Here is a 16159-nt window from a genome sequence, read left to right as displayed (position 1 = left end):
GAATAGTAGAATCAGTGGTCATAATCAGGCTAATTTGGCATTGGAGCTCACAGGATCGTGGCATAAACAAGGGAAGCAACTCTGCACAATGAATATCAATACTTTTTTGGGTGAGCAATAGCCCGGACTTTTTTGTCGCATTGTCTAAAGCACATTTCTGGTGTCCCCTGCGGCGATACTGCTAGAATATTGATACAAACGCAGTAAAACTAAACTCACTTGCTATATTGCACTATCCTGTATTGTAATAAATGATTAGTGCTAACATGCTAGTTTTTAACTTTCTGACTGTGATAACGTGGTTATTTCACTGTCCTTAGCTAACAGGTTTTACTAAATAACTTTATTTATTATTGAAGTATATATTGTTTTTGTCACGATATGGCTGTAATATTGCCTGTGTGACCTTAAATTGTAACTCATTCATGCTCACTCACTCAATTCAGTTATGAAAATAGTGACAATGTCATTTATAATGTTAAATTCAGAGTTCTAGAGGAGGCTAATGAGTAAATCTCGTTGTTAATCACTACCCTGCATGAAGCATACAAATAATGTTTTCCTTTTCTTTAAATGCGTTCGAAAAAGGTGTGCCTGTAAATGTGGGTTTGACTGATTCACGAGTCTTCACGAGTCTAAAAATAATAGAAACGTCAAATCAGAGCATTTTCCAGTAAAGAATGAAATAAAATCAGATTTAAAATGTTCATTTGATCTTCAATTTAATTATTTTTATGAACATATCATAATGAAACCGATATATCGAATATTACATGAAGACACAAATAACAGATCTCATGGTAAATTCAACGGTTGGGAAGTGACACCAATCACCCATCCAGGAAATTATTTAACAACATACATAACCTGCCAACCTGCAGATGTGTAACCCCTTACTTTGAAGTTGTCACATCTATCTGGTAGTGAAAACTGAGGAACGGTTAATTATTCTCTCACATCTGAATGTTGCGGAAAACACGGCAATTTCAACCTAAACTACGCGTTAAGTTATGCCACTGCACATAGAAAGTCGTCGTCTCCGCGCCACGGGTACACTGGAGACTGAATTCAATTGTTTTTGTGTTCCCAAAATGTAATTTTATCAAAGGTTCTAACTGAAGAAACACCCAAATTCTATTGCTCCATATACATTTTTTGAAAGAAGAAACTTGATGTAGGAACAATTTCAATTTTCGGAAAATATTAATCGATGCAGAATCCCAACATGTGGGGGAATGGTTGCCGATGACAAGACTTTGAAAAAGAGAAACATTGAGCAAAAACAAAAGTTTACACCCAGCATGAAATGCTGTCACTATATGTGTCACTATAGACGACAAAAGAATGAAAACACTAACAGAAGCTCAACGACACAACATCATCGGCCATTTACAAGGATGGGCATGTCAGCATGAGATGGCAAGGCACTTCAGCATGTCCAGACAGACCATCTCAAATCTATGGACTCAATAAAATTATAATGGGAGTGTTAATGACCGACCCAAGTGAGGTCAACTTAGAGTTACAACCTCTGCTCAGGATTGCTACATCCATTGAGACATCTTTGTTCAAACACCACGGCCTCATCATCCATAACAATCCAAATCCCTGGGCTGTGGCAAATCTTTGACCAAGACAGTACACAATTGGCTAGGCTAGACGTTTTGCCAGACAACCAGTTCATCATCATGCTGTTCCCTTCATCAACATCAACGGTTGATCCAAAATTGGAGCATGATAATGCTCAACATCACATTGCAAGTGTTTTGGAGGACTTCCTCCAGCAAAAGAATGTTCAGGTGTTACTTTGGCCGTCTCTGTTACCCAATTTGTCTCCCATTGAGCATCAATGGGATACTCTTGATCGAGGCTTGTGTCAGTGTAATCCGCCACCACCTCAGATACTACAAAAAATGCAATCAGCACCTCAGCAACAGTCAAAACATTCCTCAAAGCTACATTCAGCATCTCCTTTCTTCTATTGATCTGTTATCAATGCTCATGGTGGTCTCGCCGTATACTCCATATTATACTCTGACCAAGTGGCTTTGATAGCCCTCTGTGGTTTTACCAAACACTTTCTGGATGACATTGTTTGGAAATTTGTAAAGTGATGATTTTACTGTAAGTGAGCAATGATAATAATAATAATAATAACAATAATAATAATAATACAGCTCCAGGGCCTGATGGCATTCGAAACCGGTATTGGAAACTGTTCCCTTGTGTCCAAACACCATTACTTCACTGTTTTAACTCTCTTGTGGACACAGGTGATGTTCCTCCATGGTTCTGCAAAGGTCGCACAATACTCCTTCCCAAAAAAGGAGACTTGACTGATCCCAAAAACTTCCGCCCTATCACGTGTTTGAATACTCAATATAAATTATTCACAGGGTGTTTAACAAACCTCGTGTCATCTTACTGCTCGTCCAATGAGATCATTTACAGAGAGCAGAAGGGGGCGAGAAAGGCATGTTGGGGGTGCAAGGATCAACTTCTTGTACAGAAAATGATTTTGTAAGAGGCTAAGACATACCACCGCAACCTCTCCATGTGCTGGATAGACTACAAAAAGGCATACGACTCTGTCCCTCACGAATGGATTCTGAAGTCTCTTCAGTGTATTTACCTCCCTGAGCGACTACTTCATTTACTCAAGTCTTTAATGAGTTGCTGGTCGACTCAACTTGAGATGTACTCGCAAGGAGAGGTGCAGACTTCGGAATCTATTCCAATCAGAAGGGGAATATTTCAGGGGGACTCCTTCAGTCCATTGCTTTTTTGTCTGTCTCTAAATCCTTTGAGTTTCCTGCTCAACGGGGAGGAAGGGTACCATCCCGGACCTCCTCAGCACAGATCCCCAACACCTCTCACTCATCTCCTCTATATGGATGACATCGAGCTCCTTGCCAAAGGAGAGACCAATTTGAAAGAACAGGTTCTCCTTGTCGAGTCCTTCTCTAAGGATATTGGCATGACATTTGGACTTGACAAATGTAATACTCTTCATCTGAAACGTGGCAAGGTAACTAATGATGGATCGGTCAAGTTACAAGGGGGAGGAGTTATTGAGCATCTTGTGGAAGATCGGGCCTACACCTATCTTGGAATGCAAGTTCGAGACAAGCTCCAGAATGCCCAGATTCAAGATAAACTTCGGGCCGAGTATAAATCTCGCTTAAAGAAAATCTGGAGTTCAGAGCTAAATGCTCGAAACAAAGTCAAAGCCACCAATACCTTTGCTGTGCCAGTCCTCTCCTATTCCTTTGGAGTAGTTGATTGGACAAAACAAGACATCCAGAATCTTGACCGCCTGACCAGAAGGATCATGTCTGATAACAGAGCACACCACCCTCGTTCCTCTCTTAATCGTTTATATATGCCAATCAATTCTGGAGGTCGGGGTTTGATTAATGTGGAAGCTCTTCATGACAGAATGTTATTGTGTACTTTTGCACATATTTATTTGTCACATGATCCTCTGGTGATGCACGTCAAGATTCATGATGAAAGCAAGGAATTCCACAGCTACTTTAAGCGTGCCAAGGTTGTTGGACACAATTTGAAATTTGACGTTGATTTTGTTGATGGCGATGTACTGCTGGACGGTACAGTGATGGGAGTAAACCAGGTGAAGTCTTTCACCAAGTCTGCCCAGAGTCGGTCCTTTGTGGAGAAGCTGTCTGAGAAGCCATTGCATCGTGTGTATATGCAGTGTGTGGAACAGAACAGCAATCCAACCGACTCCTTCGCCTGGATGAAGTCGGCTGGTCTCAAATGTGAAACTGAGGGCTTCCTTTTTGCTGCTCAGGACCAGTCACTTCCCACTCGCAATCGCCAGAATGTGATTCTTAAAGAAAACATCAATATGAAATGTCGTCTTTGCAATCAATTTACAGAGACTGTCCAACACCTTGTCAGTGGATGCCCTTCCTTGGCACAAACAGCATATCTTAAAAGACATGATGGCATGGCTCGCTGCTTTTATTATCGTCTCCGCCATGCCTGTGGCTTTGACTCCGAGGTCCATCCATGGTACGACCCTGAACATGTCCAGGGCGTCCTGGAAAATGATGCTTTTAAACTTCTCTGGAATAGGCCAATATACAGCCTGAGACGAATTCCAGCCAACAAACCTGATCTTGTCCTTTTTGATAAAGCCAATGAAATTATTTATATCATAGAATTTTCTGTCCCTTTTGACAGCAATGTGATTGGCAAGATTCAGGAAAAGCATGATAAATATGCGGACCTCGCCTTTGAAATGTCTCGCTTGCATCCCAAGTACACTGTCGTCAGGCTCCCCATTGTTCTCGGTGCCCTTGGTTTGGTACCTCCTGATCTCTTGGCGCAGATGAGGAGAGTGCCCGGGTTCTCCACCGGGAGCACAGCCCTTCTGACAATCTGGGTAATGCAGAAGGCTGCAGTGTTGGGGAGCCTTCATATTCTTCGGAAAGTTCTTGGTGGGTTCGACTAGGCAGTGTTTCCTGGGAGAAGTCCCATTCGCTGTCTGGGCTGCGTGTAGAGGGGGCGAGGGCCCTGAGCTGATGATGAGCTTGACCAGCCTGACTGTGCCAGGATCACCCGAACCCTCTCTGCTGCATTTCAATTTTTAATCTGTAAAACATAATAATCAAGTCAAATTAACAGAAACTAGGAAATATATTTCCTGGATAGAGCTGTGCCTGAAATTAAGATCACCAGGGAATCCCATGTCTAAACGACAAAAGGCAATTTGGAGAAAAATAAAATTACAGTACAAGACAACAAAAGAAAAGGTACTTCTCCAAATAGTCGATTCCCTTAAGGCAAAAATAAAAATTTGGACTGAAAGAAAGAAAAAATGGGAGAAGAGAAACAAATTTATCAAACAAAATAAGCTTTTCAAAAATAATGAAAAGCAATTTTACAGGCAACTCAAGACAAGTGGTGTTGATGAGCATGATAAACGGCCTCCCATGGCTGCCAGTGAAAGGTTCTGGAAACAGTTGTGGTCTGTACCCGGCAACTGTAACCTGGAGGCACCATGGGTCAGTGATTATGACCATGCAATGCATGAGAAAGTAACAAGGTCATTTGTCTGTTACATCTCACAAGATTGCCTGAAGACTGTTATAAAGAAGTCCAAATCTAATACAGCTCCAGGGCCTGATGGCATTCGAAACCGGTATTGGAAACTGTTTCCCTGTGTCCAAGCACCACTCCTTCACTGTTTCAATTCTCTTGTGGATACAGGTGATGTTCCTCCATGGTTCTGCAAAGGTCGCACCATACTCCTTCCCAAAAAGGGAGACTTGACTGATCCGAAAAACTTCCGCCCTATCACATGTCTAAATACTCAATATAAATTATTCACAGGGTGTTTGTCAAACCTCGTGTCATGTTACTGCTCTTCCAATGAGATAATTTACAGAGAGCAGAAGGGGGCGAGAAAGGGATGTTGGGGGTGCAAGGATCAACTTCTTGTACAGAAAATGATTTTGGAAGAGGCTAAAACCTATCACCGCAACCTCTCCATGTGCTGGATAGACTACAAAAAGGCATACGACTCTGTCCCTCACGAATGGATTCTGAAGTCTCTTCAGTGTATTTACCTCCCTGAGCGACTACTTCATTTACTCAAGTCTTTAATGAGTTGCTGGTCGACTCAACTTGAGATGTACTCGCAAGGAGAGGTGCAGACATCGGAATCTATTCCAATCAGAAGGGGAATATTTCAGGGGGACTCCTTCAGTCCATTGCTTTTTTGTCTGTCTCTAAATCCTTTGAGTTTCCTGCTCAACGGGGAGGAAGGGTACCATCCCGGACCTCCTCAGCACAGATCCCCAACACCTCTCACTCATCTCCTCTATATGGATGACATCGAGCTCCTTGCCAAAGGAGAGACCAATTTGAAAGAACAGGTTCTCCTTGTCGAGTCCTTCTCTAATGATATTGGCATGACATTTGGACTCGACAAATGTAATACTCTTCATCTGAAACGTGGCAAGGTAACTAATGATGGATCGGTCAAGTTACAAGGGGGAGGAGTTATTGAGCATCTTGTGGAAGATCAGGCCTACACCTATCTTGGAATGCAAGTACCAATTCGGGAGGTCGGGGTTTGATTAATGTGGAAGCTCTTCATGACAGAATTTTATTGTGTACTTTTGCACATATTTATTTGTCAGATGATTCTCTGGTGATGCACGTCAAGATTCATGATGAAAGCAAGGAATTCCACAGCTACTTTAAGCGTGCCAAGGTTGTTGGACACAATTTGAAATTTGACGTTGATTTTGTTGATGGCGATGTACTGCTGGACGGTACAGTGATGGGAGTAAACCAGGTGAAGTCTTTCACCAAGTCTGCCCAGAGTCGGTCCTTTGTGGAGAAGCTGTCTGAGAAGCCATTGCATCGTGTGTATATGCAGTGTGTGGAACAGAACAGCAATCCAACCGACTCCTTCGCTTGGATGAAGTCGGCTGGTCTTAAATGTGAAACTGAGGGCTTCCTTTTTGCTGCTCAGGACCAGTCACTTCCCACTCGCAATCGCCAGAATGTGATTCTTAAAGAAAACATCAATATGAAATGTCGTCTTTGCAATCACTTTACAGAGACTGTCCAACACCTTGTCAGTGGATGCCCTTCCTTGGCACAAACAGCATATCTTAAAAGACATGATGGCATGGCTCGCTGCTTTTATTATCGTCTCCGCCATGCCTGTGGCTTTGACTCTGAGGTCCATCCATGGTACGACCCTGAACATGTCCAGGGCGTCCTGGAAAATGATGCTTTCAAACTTCTCTGGAATAGGCCAATATACAGCCTGAGACGAATTCCAGCCAACAAACCTGATCTTGTCCTTTTTGATAAAACCAATGAAATTATTTATATCATAGAATTTTCTGTCCCTTTTGACAGCAATGTGATTGGCAAGATTCAGGAAAAGCATGATAAATATGCGGACCTCGCCTTTGAAATGTCTCGCTTGCATCCCAAGTACACTGTCGTCAGGCTCCCCATTGTTCTCGGTGCCCTTGGTTTGGTACCTCCTGATCTCTTGGCGCAGATGAGGAGAGTGCCCGGGTTCTCCACTGGGAGCACAGCCCTTCTGACAATCTGGGTAATGCAGAAGGCTGCAGTGTTGGGGAGCCTCCATATTCTCCGGAAAGTTCTTGGTGGGTTCGACTAGGCAGTGTTTCCTGGGAGAAGTCCCATTCGCTGTCTGGGCTGCGTGTAGAGGGGGCGAGGGCCCTGAGCTGATGATGAGCTTGACCAGCCTGACTGTGCCAGGAACACCCGAACCCTCTCTGCTGCATTTTAATTCTAATCTGTAAAATATAATAATAATAATGATAGGGAATCCCATGTCTAAACGACAAAAGACAATTTGGAAAAAATTAAAATTACAGTACAAAACAACAAAAGAAAAGGTACTTCTCCAAATTGTCGATTCCCTTAAGGCAAAAATAAAAATTTGGACTGAAAGAAAGAAAAAATGGGAAAAGAGAAACAAATTTATCAAAGAAAATAAACTATTTAGAAATACTGAAAAGCAATTTTACAGGCAACTCAAGACACGTTGTGTTGATGAGCATGATAAACGGCCTACCATGGCTGCCAATGAAAGGTTCTGGAAACAGTTGTGGTCTGTACCCGACGACTGTAACCTGGAGGCACCATGGGTCGATGATTATGACCATGCAATGCATGAGAAATTAACCAGGTCGTTTGTCTGTTACATCTCACCAGATTGCCTGAAGACTGTTATAAAGAAGTCCAAATCTAATACAGCTCCAGGGCCTGATGGCATTCGAAACCTGTATTGGAAACCATATTGTTTCCCTGTGTCCAAGCACCATTACTTCACTGTTTCAATTTTCTTGTGGACACAGGTGATGTTCCTCCATGGTTCTGCAAAGGTCGCACAATACTCCTCCCCAAAAAGGGAGACTTGACTGATCCCAAAAACTTCCGCCCTATCACGTGTTTGAATACTCAATATAAATTATTCACAGGGTGTTTGACAAACCTCGTGTCATCTTACTGCTCGTCCAATGAGATAATTTACAGAGAGCAGAAGGGGGCGAGAAAGGGATGTTGGGGGTGCAAGGATCAACTTCTTGTACAGAAAATGATTTTGTAAGAGGCTAAGACATACCACCGCAACCTCTCCATGTGCTGGATAGACTACAAAAAGGCATATGACTCTGTCCCTCACGAATGGATTCTGAAGTCTCTTCAGTGTATTGACCTCCCTGAGCGACTACTTCATTTACTCAAGTCTTTAATGAGTTGCTGGTCGACTCAACTTGAGATGTACTCGCAAGGAGAGGTGCAGACTTCGGAATCTATTCGAATCAGAAGGGGAATTTTCCAGGGGGACTCCTTCGGTCCTTTGCTTTTTTGTCTGTCTCTAAATCCTTTGAGTTTCCTGCTCAATAGGGAGGAAGCTTACCATCCCGGGCCTCCTCAGCACAGATCCCCAACACATCTTACTCATCTCCTCTACATGGATGACATCGAGCTCCTTGCCAAAGGAGAGACCAATTTGAAAGAACAGGCTCTCCTTGTCGAGTCCTTCTCTAAGGATATTGGCATGACATTTGGACTTGACAAATGTAATACTCTTCATCTGAAACGTGGCAAGGTAACTAATGATGGATCGGTCAAGTTACAAGGGGGAGGAGTTATTGAGCATCTCGTGGAAGATCAGGCCTACACCTATCTTGGAATGCAAGTTCGAGACAAGCTCCAGAATGCCCAGATTCAAGATAAACTTCGGGCCGAGTATAAATCTCGCTTAAAGAAAATCTGGAGCTCAGAGTTAAATGCTCGAAACAAGATCAAAGCCACCAATACCTTTGCTGTGCCAGTCCTCTCCTATTCCTTTGGAGTAGTTGATTGGACAAAACAAGACATCCAGAGTCTTGACCGCCTGACCAGAAGGATGTCTGATAACAGAGCACACCACTCTCGTTCCTCTCTTAATCGTTTATACATGCCAATCAATTCTGGAGGTCGTGGTTTGATTAATGTGGAAGCTCTTCATGATAGAATTCTATTGTGCACTTTTGCACATATCTATTTCTCGGATGATCCTCTGGTGATGCACGTCAAGACTCACGATGAAAGCAAGGAATTCCACAGCTATTTTAAGCGTGCCAAGGTTGTTGGACACAATCTGAAATTTGACGTTGATTTTGCCCATGGTGATGTACTGCTGGATGGTACAGCGATGGGAGTAAACCAGGTGAAGTCCTTCACCAAGTCTGCCCAGAGTCGGTCCTTTGCTGTCTGAGAAGCCATTGCATCGTGTGTACATGCAGTGTGTGGAACAGAACAGCAATCCAACCGACTCCTTCGCCTGGTTGAAGTCGGCTGGTCTCAAATGTGAAACTGAGGGCTTCCATTTTGCTGCTCAGGACCAGTCACTTCCCACTCACAATCGCCAGAATGTTATTCTTAAAGAAAACATCAATATGAAATGTCGTCTTTGCAATCAATTTACAGAGACTGTCCAACACCTTGTCAGTGGATGCCCTTCCTTGGCACAAACAGCATATCTTAAAAGACATGATGGCATGGCTCGCTGCTTTTATTATCGTCTCCGCCATGCCTGTGGCTTTGACTCCGAGGTCCATCCATGGTACGACCCTGAACATGTCCAGGGCGTCGTGGAAAGTGATGCTTTTAAGCTTCTCTGGAATAGGCCAATATACAGCCTGAGACGAATTCCAGCCAACAAACCTGATCTTGTCCTTTTTGATAAAGCCAATGAAATTATTTATATCATTGAATTTTCTGTCCCTTTTGACAGCAATGTGATTGGCAAGATTCAGGAAAAGCATGATAAATATGCGGACCTCGCCTTCGAAATGTCTCGCTTGCATCCCAAGTACACTGTCGTCAGGCTCCCCATTGTTCTCGGTGCCCTTGGTTTGGTACCTCCTGATCTCTTGGCGCAGATGAGGAGAGTGCCCGGGTTCTCCACCGGGAGCACAGCCCTTCTGACAATCTGGGTAATGCAGAAGGCTGCAGTGTTGGGGAGCCTTCATATTCTCCGAAAAGTTCTTGGTGGATTCGACTAGGCAGTGTTTCCTGGGGGAAGTCCCATTCGCTGTCTGGGCTGCGTGTAGAGGGGGCAAGGGCCCTGAGCTGATGATGAGCTTGACCAGCCTGACTGTGCCAGGATCACCCGAACCCTCTCTGCTGCATTTCATTTCTATTCTGTAAAACATAATAAATGCATACTTATAATGCGCCTGTTCCACACCCTAAGGCATGCTCAAAGCGCTACAAAATATATACAATGGAATATTTACAGCTGAAATAATTAGTAGTGTGCTGTGAAAAAGTGAGTTTTAAGTCTGGACTTAAAAATGTCAATTGTGTTCGAGCTTTTAATGGCCCAAGGGAGAGAGTTCCAAAGCACAGCTGCAGAGTACGGGAAAGACCGGTAGCCAAAGGATTTCAGTTTGTTTGTAGGGTGGGATGACCAGTAGATCTTGAGTGTTTGAGCGCAAGTTGCGTGCGAGGACATACAGATGTAGCAGTTCACAGACAGGTAGGAGGGAGCCAATCCATGGAGGCACTTGTATGTGAAGTGGCCAGGCATTTTTGTGTCCATCGAAACATATCATCTCTATGGAGACGTTTTCAAGCACATTCGGCAAACTTTAGAAATCGCTTCCAGACTGCCAGTTTGACTGCTCGGAGCATTCCTGGCTTACGTCTTATCAGTTCCAGGGCTGTACGGAACCGACTGAGGGAGCACAACATCTGACCCGATGGCCTGCAATACATCCAATTTTGCTCCAACGCCACCTACAGGCACGTCTTGCCTGATGCAGACAGCGTCCACGGTACAGGAGACAAGATTGGGATGTCGTTTTGTTCAGTAACGAGTCGAGATTTCAGATGACAGGGTAAGGGTGCAGACACGGCGAGGTGACAGGTTTGCGATGCATGTATGAGGTCTCATGCGCAGCTGTTCACTCAGAGAAGTAACTTCACGCTTCAGCAAGATAATGCCCTTTGCGTTTGCAAATAAAGCGGTTGCTTGTCACGCCAAAGACCCAGGTGTATCAATGAGTACCATCTGTGACGCCAGTTTCTGGTGTCCCTCGCTGTGATATTGCTGGAATATTGATAAAACCTGCGTAAAACCATTCTCACTCAACATGCATTTAAGAAACAGATGTAGTTTATCTCCCGTGGTTAGATTGGGGAAACTGGATGTATCCCAGGTCTGGCCAGCTGTTATGTCGGACTCGACACTTTTAAGTTCATCTAAACCCAAACCCACTAGATCCCCAATCCTGATAGACGCAGTCTTACCAAACCTCCCTTCAGATCAATGTTCTGCAAGTATCTCGACAGTTTTCGTGTCCCAGTCAGACAACACACTCCTATTTCCTCATGCACTTCCTGGTAGAACCCGTGAAGGTCCGGGGGTAGAATAGACCTTCAGCAACCCATGCTTGCCATAAAAGGTGACTATGTTTGTAGTAAGAGGCGACTAACGGGATCAGGTGGTCAGGCTGGCTGACTTGGTTGACGCATCTCATCGGTTCCCAGTTGCGCAGATGACTGGATTGTCTGGTCCAGACTCGATTATTTACAGACCGCCGCCATGTAGCTGGAATACTGCTGAGTGCGGCGTAAATCTAAACTCACTCACTTCCTAGTAGATGAGACCCGTAATGATCAATGACACAGATAATCTCACCAATAACACCTATTTTGTATATATTTGATCATGCTTACACACCGGCACAGACTACACACAGGCAAGAATAATGGTGTCCAGTAACCCATGTTTGTTGTAAAAGGCGACTAAGGGATATGGGTGGTCAGGCTTGCTGACTTGGTTGACACATGGCGTCGTATCCCAATGGTGCAGATCGATGCTTATGATATTGATCAGTGGCCTGTCTCGTTCAGACTCCTCTAATTAATGGGAACATTTTCGACTGCAGTGCTGAACCATAAACAATCACAAAACCACCAGCAGACTTTCATTTACAGATGAGGTGAGATGGGACGTCAGTTGCGTTTTCAGATTACTGTACGTAGACTTTCTACATAACGATATGCTGGAAAGTATGCGGCTGCTTAGTCCCGACAAATATTGGTTTTTTATTGCTAGCCAACTGCGATGCTACAGGCCCACTTGCACATAGTGATCTTAGTGCAACGACCATCTTGAGCCTCTGTTGGAGTATGGGAGTTACAATCATTGTAACGCTAAGATAACTTTGTGCAAGTGGGCCACATACTGATCCTACCGGTACTTGTTTTATCCCCTAAATGTGTCTTTTTTCCCGAAGTGTGTGTCAGCCGGTGTGTTCCTTCGTATATCTTTGCGACCCATGAACTTTGTACTTCATCTGTTTCAAAATCACTGATCCATCTCTAGCAACAGCTGCTCACATTTGCCCTTGCCATTACATGACAACACCGGGTCCACTTTGGAACAAATAATTACCTCTCTTGTTGTATAGCATGTATAGGCATACTTAGGAGCACAGGCCAGTAAGCACAGTCCTTTGTTGGAGAACAGCCCTTTGTTGGGGCACAACCCTATGTTGGAGAACAGGCCTTGTTGTGGCACAGCCTATGTTGGAGAACAGGCCTAGTTGGGGCACATCCTATGTTGGAGAACAGCTCTTTGTTGGGCACATCCCTTTGCTGGAGAACAGCTCTTTGGGCACATCCATATGTCAGAGGACAGAATTATGTTGGACAAAGGCCTTTTGTGAAGAATAGTGCTATGTTAGGGTAAAGGACTTTGTTGCAGAACAGCCCTATGTAGAGGCATACTCTATCCCAAGGTGTGAATGTTGATGGTCATACCCAACACCTGACTTACTCTGTAACCAGTGGGCTGTAACAACAGTGTTTCATTCAAGTGTAACTCAGAACCTGTCAAGCAGGCTATGTAACAGTTCTAATAATATAGGTTTCTCCTGTCAATAATGGCACAAGCTGATAACAAATGATTGCAATGTTATGTGCGCAGTAACAATGTTATTATAGGATATTTATACATTATAATAGGATATTTATATAGCGTACATATCTACGCAAAAAGTACATACTGAAGGCACTGGTTTTTTAACCCCTGGACCAGTGGATGTCAATCTCAACAGTACATTGTAGTATCAATCTCAACACCCTTGGATTATACCACTTGTGCAGCCACTAGGTGCACCAAGTTATTGCAGCTTTCTCATCCTTTCAAGGGAGGTACAATGTTAAGTTACAGTTACAATTATTGCAACACTGAACCAAAGAAACAATTCAAAATCCATTTCATTTACATTTTATTTACACTGTTTTTCATACATCATTCTCAAGCATCCAATTTGCACCTGAATATTTTTTCAAGTAAGTATCCATTTCATCTCAATTACTGAGATTTACTATGTAATTGTGGTATTAGTATGATGTAAGTTAATGAATACAAGAGGATTGCTATAGTAACTGAATAAACACATTAACACATACGTTGACATACAAGGAGTGATGTATATTACTTATCCTTTGCTAACAACCAAAAAAGTCAAAACTGTAGTCTACAGCAAAGGTTGAGAGAGTGAGTACTCTGCTTTTAGCGATATTCCAGCAATATCACAATGGCGGACACAAGAAATGGGCTCCACTTTGCTACAATTGAACCTGGGTCTTCAGTGTGACAAGTGAACACTTTAACCACTAGGCTACTCCACGTGGGCGTTTACAAAATCTTCAAGGGCAAGTAAATGGCATTCCTGTTCATGTTTATTACAACTGAGGCGATGTTCTGGTGGCGTATTTCAACACTGCTATCACTTGTCTGATAGAGGTGTTGGAATCAAACAGTCTGCAGTAGTAACACACAGACAATTGGTCAATAACAGAAAACATAATATGACTAACTCCAGGGGTTAACTAAAACCTGCTGAACACTTAAAGACAGTTTTAACATGAATTCAAAAGCTGATTTCAATGTGACCACTGATACAAGGATACCACAATAAGAATTGAGATGTATTTTATTCCCAGTGACTCCATTACAAACATCCAGGACATTTTGTCAGTTGATCCCGAGTGAACAATAAACATTAACAATAAACACTGAGACACCTCAGTGATTGAGACAAAAATAATACTTCCACATAATCAACAACATCCTCGATATCTCCAGGGTATATGTTCCGATAAGTCTCCACTATACCCTGGACGCATCTACGGTTCTGCCCGATAAATTTGTTACCTCCCTTTGCTGGCTCCGCCTTCTCACAGTAGCCAATCAGCTAGGCCACCGTTATAACTGAGCTTGCCAGTGTCAACAAAGGTAGCAAAGGTTTGCTCGCAGTGCGTCCCAGATTTTAGGGAAATCATACAAACAAATTGACAGGTCCGAAACTTTAAAACAACATATGCAAGAACGCCTTCTAACTCTTCCAGAAAACCTCTGCATGGTTTCTGTTGCCAAGTATAATCGGTTAGATAATTCAGAAAATGAAAGTGAGTTGTGATTGGTTCGCTCAACTTCCCAGCGTAGACACCTGATTGGATCAAAAGACAGTCAAGGGAGGGAATAAATTTATCGGGCAGAGCCGTAGATGCGTCCAGGGTATAGTGGAGACTTATCGGAACGTATACCCTGGAGATATCGAGGATGAATCAACAAATGTGTACACATGTCAACATAATACATATTGTGTAACCATGGTAACAGGCATGATGCTGATATACATACTGATGCACCAAAACAAAACACCAATCCATAACAAACCCCTCTAGCTCTTGCTAAACCAGTAACACAGCAACAACAGAATACAGAGCCAATCAGTATACTAATGAAAATCGAGATCTTACAAACATCACTAGTGTATTTATTTGGCCATTTCATCACTAGGCCTTACAGGCATGATGCTGGCTGAAAATATATCATAACCTGCCCACAATGTCTTGACAAGAAGCTGAATAACCTTAACCTGTGTGTATATAGGGATATAAATCATATCACTACCCCTGTAGCGCTATATGAATCATATATCTGCACAACATTGTCCCTCAATCATGATTATATTACAGTATTAGTATAGCAATAAAGAATCACTTGTTCCCACAACAAAAGCTACCCTGTGCATTACTATATAAATTCTACAACTACCTTCCCATTAGAGCAGAGGATCTATCTGCAGTCTGTCTCATGTGAGGACTCAATTAGTTGTGACTCCATTTTGGAAACAGGATGTAGTCGTCTCTGCTAGACAAAGAAACTGGAATCATTTACCAGCTATCCTCACAAAACAAATTGTCAGCACCTCAGAAATTCTACATCTAAAACTTGAAAAAAATGAAAAAGATAATGAAATAATAAATTGAAGAAAAAAAAAAGCAACCCAGTTTGTATATGTTACAACGCCCAAATTCAAACTTCATCTGAAGTGGCGTTACCATGGTGAAGTTGGAGAAATGCCTTACACAGAACAGAACCTACGTGCTGGTCTTGAAGTTTGTGCTTGTTGATAGTGTTTAACAGCCATCATATACGTTCCACAAATGTATTGCCCTTAACACTGCAGGTAACATTCTTCCATTTCACAATGAGCAGTCCAAAGCACTACCGGTGATTCTGAAATGTACTGTCCATATTCTACAAAATAAATTTCATTTTGTTTAAAACACATTGATCAGTGCCCAATCAGTATATGTCTGTTTTACTGACTGTCTTGCTCATTGTAGCACCAAATGTTATAATTGGGACAAAACTTTCTCAGTAAAGTACACATTCTCATACAATTGTTGGGTTTAGTCGCATCTGGGATTTCAACACACACCCTAATACTAGCAAGTCAGGCACCTACCTGCCAGCACAGAAAGTCAGACAACTAACCTGCTCAGACACAGCAGCTTCCAACAAGAGTCGGACAAGTGGTAGTCTAGACTGCAGGCTTTGTGTACCCCTCTGATAAGTGTAACTTGGCAAGGATGCCACGGCCAAAAGCTATGAATACACAATCCCATTTAGAAAGTGTTCAAATGTAACAGATGTTACTATGTGCTGGCAATCACACGACTGACTGAGGGTGCAAGTTCAAATCTCACACGGAAACTCAACCCAACAAAAGTACTAGAATCTGTACTTTACTAAGAAAGTGTAATCCAAAATATAACA

The sequence above is a fragment of the Haliotis asinina genome, chromosome 9, assembly GCF_037392515.1.
Source record: "Haliotis asinina isolate JCU_RB_2024 chromosome 9, JCU_Hal_asi_v2, whole genome shotgun sequence".
Taxonomy (NCBI): domain Eukaryota; kingdom Metazoa; phylum Mollusca; class Gastropoda; order Lepetellida; family Haliotidae; genus Haliotis; species Haliotis asinina.
The sequence above is the reverse complement of the archived record's forward strand: the minus strand, read 5'-3'. Positions refer to the sequence as shown.